Source organism: Notolepis coatsorum (genome assembly GCF_963971535.1).
Source record: "Notolepis coatsorum genome assembly, chromosome: 6".
In the NCBI taxonomy this organism is placed as follows: Eukaryota; Metazoa; Chordata; class Actinopteri; order Aulopiformes; family Paralepididae; genus Notolepis; species Notolepis coatsorum.
Window position 1 is genome coordinate 156,794,480 of NC_140170.1, and position 8,652 is coordinate 156,803,131.

Genomic DNA, 8,652 nt, shown 5'->3' on the forward strand with positions numbered 1-8,652 from the left:
AAATAGTGGATGTATAGTCCAAGTGGGGGTCCTGGGGGGGGGGGGGGGGTGGAGGGGGAGGGAAGGGGAAGGAAAGAGCGAGGAAGAGCGAGCAAGAGCACATGTATTGTATTTATTATTTTTATGTCTTTTAATCTACATTTATTTTGATTTAATTACTGGACATTATTGTTATTATTATTTATGTCATTGTCCTGTGATTTATCATTGATTATTACTGTTACTGTATTGTTTGTCTAGTTTCATGTTAAAAAAAGGAAAATAAAAAACATTTGTTTAAAAAAAACCCAATGACAACAGCAACGACAACAATAATAACAGTAACATGAATCATTTTTTTTTATCCACTTTTTCTCCCATTTTTTCTATATTCTCTCCCATCCCAATTTCGTATCATCCAATTCAACCCTCCCCTGTCACGAATGCTGTTTCTTGCCTCCCACAAGCCAGCTGCAATGTGGACTAAGTCATACATAGCACAAGTCCCCTCCGGTACTTGAGGTAACAGCAGTCGCATCTTTTCACCTGCACAGCTCGATCTCTCAGTGGCGAGGAGTAACGTGTGGGAGGCTCACGCTGCCCCCGACACTTCCTGATTCTACTGCGCAGGCGCACCAACCGACCTGTAGGAGTCGCTGTGCACAACGCCCGATCCCCACCCATCAGTTTCCCACCCCCTAATACGGCCAATGTGTATTAGTACGGACGACCAGCTAAACTGAAAGCAAATGTGGAGCGCTGGGCTCGAACAGGCAAGCCCAGCGTCTCCAGATTTCGTGGCGAGCGCCTTGCCCACTACGCCACGTAGCCGCCCTAACAGTAACATGAATCATAATGACCTTGACAAGAGACAGACAAACAAGAAAAAGTAAAATAATAAAAATAAAAATAAATGTGGCTCAGGCACTAGCAACCATGTTTGTGTATCCTTGAGGTGGCTCTTGAGGATTCGGATCCCTGCCAGTGTTAGGACAGATGTACTAAAATAGACTAAGTGTGCGACGTGTGTGTGTGTATACGTGTACTATATGTGTGTTTTACCTATGTGCTTGTGCGTACCCTATGTGTGCGTTTTATGTGTGTGTTTAGTAAGTCTTGTGCATTTTATGTGTGCATGCTTCATATGTGTGAGTGCATATGTGTTCTGTGTGTGTGTACGTGCATGTGTTGTGTGTGTGTGTGTATGTGGGCATGAACACGTTTGCACTTTTACAATTGTCATGATACCCTCAACAACGATACCAGCATTAACAAAACAACACAAGGCAGCATTGGTCCACAAGGAGGCTATGGGTAATGGGGAAACCCACCAAGTACAGTGGTAGACAGTGCAGGCCCGATACGAGACAGATATGGGTCCCATATTTCATAGAAAGTGTCCAGTTTAGAGTGCAGCATACACGTGATGTATTCACAAGGAATACAGTCCATAATAATGTTGTGCCATGACCTCTTTGATGGGACCTCGTCCTTGATCCAGAACAACAGAATGTTTTTCCTAGCAGCAAATGTCAACAAATTGAACAGTCTCCTATGTTTGAAATTGGCAATATGAATATCTGGGAGGCCTAGTAAGAGGCAGAGGGGATCCAGTTCGATGGGGGTCTGGAATATATCAGATAGTTCCTCGATGTCGAACCAATAGCTCTGGAGCTTTACACAGGACCAAAAGCAGTGGATGTGGTTTCCAATCTCTATCTTGCATTTAAAGCAGAGTGGAGATGCATTGGGATCCATTTTACTCTTAAGGGCAGGGGTAATATGAATGCGGTGTAAGATTCTAATTTGGATAGACTTGGTGCGGTTGCAAACAGAGATATTTTTTTGCGTAGGTCCATGCATCCTGCCAGTCGTCGTCCGTGATCTCTATGTCCAAGTCTTTTTCTCAGGACTGTTTAGTGACAAGGGAAGATAAAGATGAATTAAGGTTTAGAGTACTATAGAAGATAGATATTTGTTTTTTAGGAATCTGCACGGAGAGGGCTTTCTAACAGTGAGGTGTCCTTGGTGATAAACTGCCTAATTTGTAAGTATTTAAAAAATTCCGTTTTCAATAGGCCATACCGCTGCTGCAGCTGTAGAAAGGACATTAGGGTCTGGCCATCAAACAAGTGGCCAAGATCAGTTATGATCAGCCTTCTAGCACCTTGATAACCTTGTTTGTCAGCAGCACTGGAATCATTTGGAGAGGGTATAATAGTCTGGGGAGTACGTTCATTTTGACGAGGGCTATCCTACCCAGCCAGGAGATTGGTAAAGGGGCCCATCTAACTAAGTCTGCCCTTATGGTGTCTAAGAGGGGGGGAAAGTTGGCCTTAAACAATGTATCATAGGTGGGTGTCACAAATACTCCTAAGTAAACAAAGCCGGAGAGCGACAAGCGAAATGGGAAGGGCTCGGGCAGAATCGGGATGGATTTAAGTGTCCCAAGTGGCATTGCTTCGGATTTGGAAAAGTTAATTTTGTACCAAATATGGAAATCATGCGGGTTAGACATGGAATGGAAGAGTCAGGTTTAGATATAAAGATCAGTACGTCGTCCGCGTAAAGAGTGATTTTGTGCTCCCTCTCGCCCACCCTAATACCTGAGACCGCGGCTGACTGCCTAATGGCCTGAGCGAGTGGTTCTATGGCCATGTCAAATAGTAAAGGGCTAAGAGGGTCCCCCTGGGGGTTCCCCCATTGTAGAGGAAAGTTGTTAGACCTAAGCCCGTTAGTCAGAACCGCCGTCATCCGTGAGTTGTAAAGAACCTTGACCCAGTCAATAAAAGTGTTTCCTAGGCCAAATTCAGCGAGGGTTAGAAACAAATACGGCCATTCTACACGGTTGAATGCCTTCTCCGCGTCGAGAGACAGAACCACCGCGGGGTGGTCTATCTCACGAGTCATTTGGATGATATTAAGGAGCCATCTCATGTTGTCGGTAGAGTTCCTACCCTTAATAAAACCAGTCTGATCTTCGTTAATAATGAAAGGGAGCACTTTTTCTAGGCGCATGGACAGGATCTTGGAGAGCAATTTTTGGTCCGAATTAAGTAGGGCTATAGGCCTATAGGAGGCGCACTTTTCAGGGCATTTACCATTTTTAAGGAGAAGGCAAATATTAGCCTCCCATAGGGACTGGGGTAATATCCCAACCTCAGAGGAATGATTAAGCATTGCCAGCAGGGGATCCAAGAGAATATGACCGAATTCCTTATAGAATTCGCATCCGAAACCGTCCGGGCCCGGAGCCTTACCAGATGGCATACCCTTAAGGGCGCACAGAGCTTCTTCCTTCGTAATTGGGGCGTTAAGGAGCAAGTTCTGATCTTTCGATACCTTAGGGAGGTGCAAGTCAGCGAAAAAAGCTTGCATGTCAGAGAGAGCACGATCGGGTCGTTCAGTCCTATAGAGTTGGGCATAGAAAGAGGCAAACTCTTTATTAATAGTTTTGGTGTCAAAGGACCTGACCCCGTTTGAGTCCGAGATTGAGGCTATTACTTGGGTGTCAGCCCTCTTTTTTGCCAAGTTAGCTAGGCACCTGCCAGGCTTGTCACCGTGTTCGTACATTCTCTGTCTGGCAAATTTAAGAGAGTATTCAGCGTCCTGGATCAGAAGAGTGTTTAACGCAGTTCTGGTGGCCGTAAGCTCTAAGCACAGCCGGGGCTGGGTTTGAAACATGTTGATTCTCAAGGTCGGCTAGTTTGGATTCAAGAAGTTTGCATTGTTCATTTTTCTTGCGTTTCTTGGATGATACGTAAGACATAATCAGTCCGCGAGAAAAGACCTTGGATGTTTCCCAGAGCAGAGACGGGTTATCCGTAGAATGTGAGTTAATTGAGTAGAACATTTTAAATTCTGATTCGAAATAGGAGACAAGCCTATCATCCTTGAGGAGGTATGGGTTAAGACGCCAACGTCTCGACAGCGCCCTCTCTTCTGACAAGGAGTAGACCAGATATATAGGGGCGTGATCCGATAAAACAATACTTCCGATTGTGCAGGATGATACTAGAAAGAGCTTAGAGGAAGGGATGAAGAAATAGTCTATTCTACTGTTGCTCTTATGTGGGCCGCTAAAAAAGGTGAACTTCAGTTCGGATGGGCAAAGGGTTCTCCAGACATCTGAGAATCCGATGTCTGCACATAGGGAGGAGAGCATCTTTGCTTGCCTAGAGGGGGAGCCAAACTGGGTGGGAGTTTGTCAAGAGACGGTATAAGGTGACAGTTAAAGTCTCCGCCCACAAAAGCATTCTCAGAGGCCAGGCCATTAAATTCAGTAAATACTGTAATGGGAATTATTAAAGGACAAACGATGAGCCGCTTACATTAATCATTCTGAGTCATTATTAATAATAGAAAAGTGTATTTCACCGTGGCCACAATGAAAGTTCAACCCACAGTCAGAGACACATGTTCACACAGTAGCGTCTGGCCATGAACTGACCAAGAGTTCTGTTCAGACATATGTTAAATACACAGTTGTCAGACGTAACATATTATATCAGATATGATGACGAAGGTAAACAAAATGGTTTCTCAGCAAACAACAACTTTGTTATGACTGGTAGGATGTCAGAGTGATCTTAAAGAGACATACACACATTAACCAGTCAATCTGGTCATATTGAAACTCAAGCTGTATAACATGATATCTCCACACAGATATATAAGAACATGATAATATATTTCCACGACAATACTTTGGATAGAAAGTCAGGGGAGTAGCCTGGGGGACAGTATACATTCATAAATGTCATTTCTTTACCCTTAAGAACCCCTTTGATAATCACATAGCGACCATGGCTATCTAAAGAGGAAGTTATGAGTCTAAAGGGGAGATTTTTATTGATCAGTATGGCCACTCCCCTACTAAATGTAGAATAGTTTGTGGCGAAGACCTGTCCCACCCAACTCTTTTGGAGTTTAGCGGTGTCGTTGGGTCCCATATGTGTTTCTTGTAGTAAAGCAATAGAAACATTCTCCTTCTTTAAAAAGGTCAGAATCGCCTTCCTTTTCGCTAGTTTCTGAAGACCTCGAACATTCCAGGAGCAGAGCTTAAAGCTCTCAGAGTTAGCCGTAGCCATAGAATTGTAATAAATACGTGAGTTATACCAGTAGCAGGAGAAACTGCTATTTGTCCAAATGCCTGAAATAACCAACTGTACAACCGATTTACATGGAATACCACTTTATTTCATCAAGGTCCTATGCTAAACAATGATATGAGATCTATTAATTAAAACCTATGAGCCATGAAGCCGATACGCATTTCCCCTCCGCGACAGGACAGGGTTTAACAGAACCAGAGAATGCAGCAGGTATAGACAGACGTCCCCTAGGTAAATTATATCACCTCTAAGTTAATCACTCTATAAATTACAGCACTTCTATATAGGTAAACCCTTCACCTCTAAGTAGAGCACATCTCACAGCACACTTTTATATGGGCAACAACCCTTAGTTTGAATGAGGTACGGTACATACACAATGCACAACAATAGTCACACATACACACTCTATCCGACCAGCTGGTCCATGTGAATATCTAGGGCATCGCCTTCCGCTACCAGCCCATGCTCTCGCTGTAAATCCTCCGCCACCCCTCTCTCTTGGTACGGCCTCATGCCCAATAGGACACTTTATTACAACACCTAAGTAATTCATACAGGGGACTAGGGGTCTCTAATTGGGGGACTAATCGGGCACTGTAAAGGTCGTCTGCAAACGTAACTCAGTCACCCTCTATATGAGGCACGCAATTATGAACATGCATATGTCCTATCCCAGTAACACACGTCAAAACACCCTCCTTAAGAGGCACTGCACGTTATACAAAGGAGATGCCTAATCACACACACGGCCCGCTAATCACACTCTCAAATAGGCACTCATAGATAATGGATCAATTGTACACACTAATTATGGCAGACTCCCCAGGTCCGAATTACCCCTCCCTCTTGCTTCCCCTGTTCCCCTTCAATTGGTCACACAATATCAATACAACATATACCAGCCTGGGCTATATAATAAATAGGGCATATAAAGGACTAGCCAATATGCAGGTTAATTAAGGGCACGATATCATACAGATAAGGTAACTAGAAAATACACAATATACCATATACAATATATATATATACAGTAGGCCTACACAGTTATAAAAATAGATCATAATACAAAATCCTATACTAAGTGCAATGTGGGTAACAGTGGACTTAACTCGCCGCACGGCGCGACCCCCCCCCGAGGGTCGACGCTTGGACCCCGTCCAACTCTCCGGGCGAATGCTCCGGCGCACGGTGGTCCTCCAGGTTGCAGTTGACTTGTAACCTGGCAATCGTACCCGGTGTCCGCGAGGACGTTCCGAGTATAATGTCTTTGGGAGAGATGTAACTCAGACCCTCTATGTCCCGTCCCTATCTGTCTCCAGGAGGGTAAGCCTCCCCTCCTCAAGCTACCGGTACCTGTGGACGCTGGCTAAATTGTCTTCATCGCCGGTGGATAACTCTCCACGATCGACCCCACCCCCCGGCCCTAACCGAGTCTGGTTACTGCTTGCGTGCTCCAACCCCAATATCTGTGTCCCACTGGCTTATCAACAGTCTCAGCGTCTCATCCCCGCACACAATCAGCAACACCTGCGTTCAATAATGAAGCCACTTGAGTCCCTGCTCCTGACGTCATTACTTCGGCCCATTCACATCACAGAATATTAGGGGGTGTGTAGACAGGGCAGACCTAAAAAGGCCTGTGGGCACACCAAATTCTCCTATTTTAACCACTAAGCATATGTACCTAGAGCCATACATAAAACAAATATTTTCAGTAGCAGACATGTGTCCTGAGCCATACATAAAACATACATAAAAAACATATAAAGGTGCGGGACCGGTGGGCCTTTCCCCAACAACACAGGGACTCACCATAGGGCCTAAAACCCTCAAACCTACCATAAGTAGATTACAGTGGCTGCTTGCCACACTCCCAAACATAAACAAAAAAAAAGAAAAAGCCTCAAAACGTAGAGTAAATGGAAAAGTTCACATTAAACCTTATAAAAACATAGTTGGTTTAAACAAGAAGCCTAGAACAGGAACCATAGCAAGAGAAAAAAGGGGGGGGGGGGTAAGTGACCTGTGTACTGCATGATAAACGTGTGCAGTACGTCCACCAGGCCGGAAGAGGGCGATACTCTGCTGACAGGTCCGTTGTTTCCTATGGTTCAGACAGAGTAGCTTGCTGCCTTGTCATAGCACAATTAGGCCGCCGTGTCAGGAGAGGGCGCTGTGCAAAAGTTCGTCTGACATTTTAGCGGCCTAGCAGGTCAACAGCAGATGATGACGCCTCTGGCCGCAAATGCGACCATTTGCCATGTGTGTGGCTAGCAGAACGTAGCTGGAAGAACGTGGCTGATGGATCCATGAGACCCCAGTCCGAAAAAATATGTACACACACACACAAGAGAAAAAAAAAAGTGCATCACGGAGGCATTAAGCCAAGTCGTGACGAGGCGTAAGTGACACGCATAGAAGTCCTAGGTCATTTAAACAAAGCTAGCACTTAGCTCCCCGGCATATAGTGGATGTAAAAAACAAACAACAAAAAATAAATAAAGTGGCATTATTTTACATTTACATTTAGTCATTTAGCTGGCGCTTTTATCCAAAGCGACTTACAAGTTCTGTACAACAACAAGCCATCAGGAAGGGCACTATGTATTAAGCATTATGTAATAGTTATACAAAACAGACCAGGCCAACCCCCCCCTTAAGTCAGACGGCGAGAAAAATAAAGCATCCAGGCGACACTTAACGTCACACAGTCAACCATATTTATAAGAACGAAGAAATATAGAGTGATATGACGCTCGGCGCGTTTAGCCATAGCGAGGTGCTAACAGGCTACTACCGTGTTTGGTACTGGTGAGGCCGGTGTTGGGGCCCCTCCACGCCGGGTCTTCAAGAAGTCCACGGCGTCCTCAGGCGATGAAAGATGTTTTCTCGCCCCATCCTCGGTTGTGATGACAAGTCTCGCAGGGAATTGAAGAGACGGCTTGAGTCCTAGCTTGTAGAGGGGGGCCATGACGTCTTTGTAGCGGGAACGCTGCTCCACGACTTCGGGGCAGTAGTCTTCAAAGATTAGGACTGGTTTCCCTCTGTATTCCAGCGTTCCCCTCCTCTTCCGTGCCTCCCAGATAATCCTCTCTTTTATTCGATAGTGATGTAGGCGAGCAATAACCGCTCTAGGCCTGGAACCGGGTGCTGGCTTGGCAGTAAGGGCCCTGTGACACCGGTCCAGCTCGGGTGGCGTAGGGAGGACCTCCTTCCCCAGAATTTTAACCAGTACCTCCGCAAAAAAGTCGCTGGGCCGGTCGCTATGAACGGACTCATCCAATCCCAATATGCGTATATTAGACCGGCGACTCCGGGACTCAACGTTAGTTAGCTTAGCCTTTAGCTTGTCATTGCTCTCTTCTAGCGCCGTACACCTAGCCTCTAGCTCGTCCACCCTGCCAGTCCAAGTATTCAAGCCGTCTTCCACAGAGGTCAGACGCTCGGCATGGTCATTAACCGACGTCCAGAGGCTGTCGATTTTGGATTCGAGCGAGGCAGCGGACGCTCTGATTTCGTTGGTTAGGGATTGCCTTAGCTCTTCAATTAGCCCAGC